The sequence below is a fragment of the Hevea brasiliensis genome, chromosome 14, assembly GCF_030052815.1.
Source record: "Hevea brasiliensis isolate MT/VB/25A 57/8 chromosome 14, ASM3005281v1, whole genome shotgun sequence".
Classification (NCBI taxonomy): Eukaryota; Viridiplantae; Streptophyta; class Magnoliopsida; order Malpighiales; family Euphorbiaceae; genus Hevea; species Hevea brasiliensis.
In genome coordinates this window covers 26700908-26707004 of record NC_079506.1, presented here as the reverse complement: position 1 = coordinate 26707004, position 6097 = coordinate 26700908, and positions in this window count along the sequence as shown.

Genomic DNA, 6097 nt, shown 5'->3' with positions numbered 1-6097 from the left:
ATTATGACATAAGCATGACAAGATAATGACCTCATTAAAATTATGACCAATTATAATTAGACAACTAAATATAAATAGAGACAAAATCAATTAAATGAATAAAGTGATCATCTTCTTCCTTGAGCTTCCCTTGGTCAAACCACCATAGCCATCACTGTCCTCCATTTTTCAAGCTTTCAAGCTTGATTTTCCTTCCATTCTCACCCTAAAACCTATACTTGTCTTCACAAAAATTTAATTCTACACCTTGGGGAAGCTATTAGCAGCCAAGAAAGAGGAGTTAATTGAAGTTCTAGCAAGTCAAAGTTGGTCACAAGAGAGGTTAGTGCAAGACTTTCCCTACCTCTATTCTTTAATCATGCTAAGCATGTTAAAAGGAGTTGAAATTGTATGAAATTGAAAGAATATGATGAGCATTTGAAAGACCAAAATTTTGGCAGCCATGAGAGAAATTGGGGATTTATGATTTTTTATTGAATTAACTTGCCTAGTAGTGTTCTTGATGAATTTGCATGTAGTAGAAATTGAATTGCATGGTGTTGCATGAGTTGAAAATTTTAGTAGTTAGGGTTTTGACCCAAAATTTAGGGTTTTGTGAATTGATTCCTAACTAATGTTGTTGAGACCATTTATTGACTATTTGAAGTGCAATAAATATGATTGAAGTTTGATAGTTGGGAGGAATTAAAGATTGGAAGTGCTATTTTTTGTGCAGGGAATTCTGGACCTTGAATCTAGTGTGGTTATGTGACCATAAGTAGAGCCACATTGCTCCAATTGGCATGAGGCCTATTGGACATTGAACCTAAGACAAAATGTCATATTTTTCATGAAGAGACCCTACCAAGAAACTGAACCTAACATGACCTAAAATTGGCTTGAATCTGGGTAATCACCTATTGGACCTGGAAAAATGACCATATAATAGTAAAGGTTCAAATGGGCATAACTTACTCTAGAAAGGTCAGAATGACTTGATTATTGAACCAATGGAAATTTTAGACATAGGAGCATATTTTTCATGAAGAACATAGAGCCCAATTCGGACTCTAACCCAACCAATTTGCTAGAACAATTTAGGCTAACAATTTTAACTAGAACCAGAACCTGACCTGAAATTCTGGACTTTGACCTACCCGACTAGTTTTGGCAAAAATGTCATAACTCAGTCCAAAAACTTGCAAATGCAGTGAATCCAAAGCCAAAACCTCTATAAGACCTAGTACTACAATTTTGGTGTTTTGACCAAAATTCAGAACCTAATGGAACTTGGACAATTTACTAGGACAATTCAGTATTCCAAATTCTGAAATTGAACTATATAGCAACATGACCCCATAACATTATTTATATCATATCTCCCATTAGGAAACTCTAATTGGGATGAGCCAAACTATTATGGAAACTTAAGAAATAGGATTTCAATTTTGATTTAGGAACTTTCCTCAAATTTTAAGTGTAATGACCCTAAAATGGGAATCAAAAACACTGATCTGAACCTGAAATCCTGAAGGCATAGGGAGTCCAAGTCAGTTAATTGACCATAACTCACCCTACATAACTTGAAAAATTGTGATTCTTGAACCTGAGTGACCCTAAGACATAGGGAAACAACTCATATGAAGGGCATTACACCTAAAAATGACTGTAGCATGCCTAAATGACTAGACAAAGTTTGACTCCAGAATCTGCCTAGTTCTGGAAACATAAAGGGTCAATGGACCAGTTTTGGAAAATTGACCATAACTTGAGTTCTAAAACTCCAAATTGAGTGATTCAAAACGAGCAATCAAAGTTTAAATATAGAGAAACAACTTCCATGAAAAAAGTGTGGTCAAACAGACCCTACATCTTAACCAAATTGCTAGGCAAAAATAGGGGACAAAATCTAGACCTTAAGAAAGGTTCATGAAATTATTTGATACATGACATATAAGTTACCTAAATGATTTGCCAAATAACATGAAATTTTCTATAGAGCACTAATAGTGCATAACATGAAATAATAAGTCCATAAATATTTAATAACACTAATTTGGCCAAAGTATATTTAGACTTATGTATATAGCTTGGATTAATTGGTATACCAATTAGGGACTACAGATAGCAGTACTAACCACATGAGCGATCATTGGTAGACAATATATGTCTAATATGGTTATTCTACAGGCTTTATGTCTGCCCGTTGGCCATTGTGCTTGATATGATTTTGTCACAACCCAACCTATAGGCCAGACCGGCACTAGGACCTGGGCTAGCCTAAAGCCCCCTAGGCCCATAGTAAGCCTAACTATTCCTTAACTCAATCCTAAGGCCCATTTTAAGCCAGATTTCAAGAATTCAACTGGACAGAGTGCGGCCATAATATAGACCATACAACAAGGAGTTTTTGACTCACTCAACTTGTAAGCACAATATATATAACAAATTGGGGAGCTCAGCTCACCCTCCACATACTCATCATGCTATAAAATCAAATGGGATCTCAGCTCTCTCATCCAATCCAATCACACGCACACATACATGCATTTAATGTTCTTATAAATTCAACATAATATTATATTATAGCCCCAAATTAATTAAAATACTCCTAACATATGCAGAGTCTAGAATTTAGTAAAATTATACAAGCATAACAAATATTAATAGATTGTCTGTGAAGGAGAGAGGTAGGTTAGAACTCAACAAGAAATCTCCTGTATCCTGGAAAAATAAGGTGAATAGGAGTGATAGTTCGACTCAGAGAGTAAAATACTGATTTTAACCATAATTTCTATAGCTATCTAAAGCTAATGCATCCTGAAGAGTGGAATGTAACACCATCATAATTTTCATACAAATCACATCATAACAGCAAAAAGGTAATTTAGAGCACTCACACATCTAATAATATTCAGACAGTACATATACGGGAGTTGATCCCCTATACAGCTCTCTTAATCCAATCTCTACCAGCGAGTGTCTCTCAAGCCGGACTTTTCCTTAATAAACCAAATGCTGGGGCCAGTGAGATCATCTCGAGTCATGCTTACCCTAACTTATCCATAAAGGATCAGGTCTCAGCGAGTCAAGCTCCAGCTGCATCTACCTGTCCTGTCCATAACCCATATCACACACCTCACACACGCCAACACACGCACACTGCTCCAAATTACCATAAAATAACATCCATAACATATCATTAATTAAGAATGTAATATAAAATGTGCCTAGTGTTTAACTACATAGATATATATTTATAAGTGATGCATGGGCATGCCTGAACATATAATAATATTGAAATTATAATTAAAATCAATATTTTAATCACATACTTTAACCGAGGTTACTGCGGTGGCTGAGCTGAGGAGGAAGGCTATTCCGGCTCACTTGATAATTTCATTTAAATTATTTGACTCAATACAAGTATAAAAAGGACCAAAGACACCCTAAGTCGTGTCGAAAATCCGGCTGTCTTCCCTATACCTAGGACCTACCCAACCTGCAAAAGGGCTCAAAATGCACTCTATATCCACAAGTCACATATCTACAACTCAATCACATCACATGGCCCCTCCTGGGCCCATCCAAACAGTCAACCACCATAATTTGGAAAATTACTATTTAGTCCCTACAACTAATCCTTTTACAAAAACTACCCAAATGAGCTCTAAAAATTCTAAAACTTTGTCCCATAGTCCTTATCGATATTATTAAGCTAATACAAAAGGAATTATAATTTTCTAACCTGCCACGAATATTTTATAGATTTTTAATCAAAATCAGGCACTAGATAATTAAGAAAAATAAGGTTTCGGGTTTACCTATGCCAAGTCCGACCCTTGGGATGCTTCCGGGGCATCTGAAAATGGTGGGGTAGCCTATAACCTTAACCCAATTCTGAAGCTTTCACGATAGCCTGCTTGCCCAGTCCGAAATTGCAGACCCAAGCAACTGTTAAATTCCCACAAAATGAGTGTACCTACGCAAAGGCCACAACATGGGGGTTAGCACATAATTTTTACAGAATTTATTAGGCTCATTTAATGATAAAAAAACACTACGAAGTTTTGTGGGGCCCATCGAAAAACGGTGTCAGAAAATTTTGAAATGGGTATTGCCGCAAAGCTCTCATCGAGGGGAGCACATCGATACTCTCGGATTTTTTGTGGGGTTCACGGTTTGCGAGAAATCTAGCCCAAAAGTCGAAATGGGTTAAAACTTCCCGACAAAAATTGGACAAACCGCTCAATGGATTTTTGTGTTCTTGGTGTCTATGGAAAGCTTTCGTGGTGTAGATGGGTTTTGGGACAAGACCCAGTCCAATAGGTGGCTGGATCGACCAAAATCGACTCGAAAAATTGAAGAGTCACACGCGTGCAGGGGAGTTTTTGGGGCAATTATTCTGGTGGCTTGGAGTGTCGATCAACGGCAAGGATGGTCCCTGGAGGCGCGCCAGCCACTAGGGAAGGTTGGGATGGTGGTGGGGCGGTAAAGGGAGGAGAGAGGAGAGAGAAAATGGAGATGGGAGAGAAAGCGTCAGGTGGCGCGCAGGGAAAGGAGAAGAAGAAAAGAAAAGAGCCGGTCTAATTCGATCGGTCTGACCCAGTCCGGTTTGATTCAGGATACATGAATTTGAATTTTTACTCTGCCCTAGGACTAAAAACGATGCCCAAATATTCCAAAAAAATTCTAAAAAACTCAGAAAATTTCATAGAGTCTAAATATATTTTTAGTTTTGCCACATGGTCTTCAAATTAATTTTTAAAAATCATCTAAGTTTCATATTTTCGGAAAATCGAACTGGATTTCTAAAATTCAAAAAATTTTAAATAATTTTTCAAAATTTAAATAAAATAAAATATTAATATTTACCCATAAAATAATTAATTTAAAAATAAGGGGTGTTACATTCTTCCCCCCTTACAAAAAATTCATTCTCAAATTTTTACACAAGGCAGAATAAAAGAACATAATTATACATTGAACAAATAAGGGTACTTACTATGCATGTCCTGCTCTGACTCCCAGGTGCATTCTTCTACTGATTGGCTCCTCCACAATACCTTAACCATAGGGATCTATTTCGATCTTAGTTACCTCACTTGGTAGTCCACCATGGCTACCGGCTGCTCCTCAAATGTCAAGTCTTCATTCAACTCTACTGTATCCGGTTGCAGCACATGAGAAGGATCAGGTATGTATTTCCTGAGCATGGAGATGTGAAACACAGGGTGAACATGAGAAAGGCTGGGTGGTAACTCCAGCCGATAGGCAACTGCTCCGACTCTGTCAGTAACTTCAAAATGTCCAATATACCGAGGTGCCAACTTGCCCTTCTTTCTAAATCTCATAACTCCCTTCATCAGAAAAACCTTCAGGAATATGTAATCACCTACTGCAAACTCTACATCCCTCCGTTTGGGATCTGCATAACTCTTCTGCTTGCTGAAAGCCATTTTCAATCGTTCTCTGATTAAAGGAACTATCTCAGAAGTTTATTACACTAGGTCTACATCATGCACCTTTGTTTCTCCCATTTTCGTTCAGCACAACGGAGATCTACACTTTCTACCATATAATGCCTCGTAGGGTGCCATTCCGACACTGGAATGATAACTGTTGTTATAGGTAAACTCCACCAAGGGTAGCTGATCATCCCATTGACCTCTAAAGTCCATGACACACATATGAAGCATATCCTCTAGTGTCTGAATTGTCCTTTCAGAATGCCCGTCTATCTGGGGATGGAAGGCGGTACTGAAGTTTAACTATGTGCCAAGTGCCTCGTGTAGCTTTCTCTAAAATTGAGAAGCGAACTGGGGCCCTCTGTCAGATATTATGGAAGCAGGAACTCTATGCAATCTGACTATTTCTCGAACATAGAGCTTGGCGTATTGTGCAACAGAATAGGTGATTCGCACAGGCAAGAAATGAGCTGTTTTAGTCAAACGATCTATAATTACCCATATCGAATCATATCCCCACGTGGTATGAGGCAACCCAGTCACAAAATCCATCGTGGTCCCTGAAGCCGCGCCGGCAACCGAGGAAGGCTGGGGCGGCCGTGGAGCAGCAAGGGGTGGAGAGAGGAGAGAGAAAATGGAGATGGGAGAGA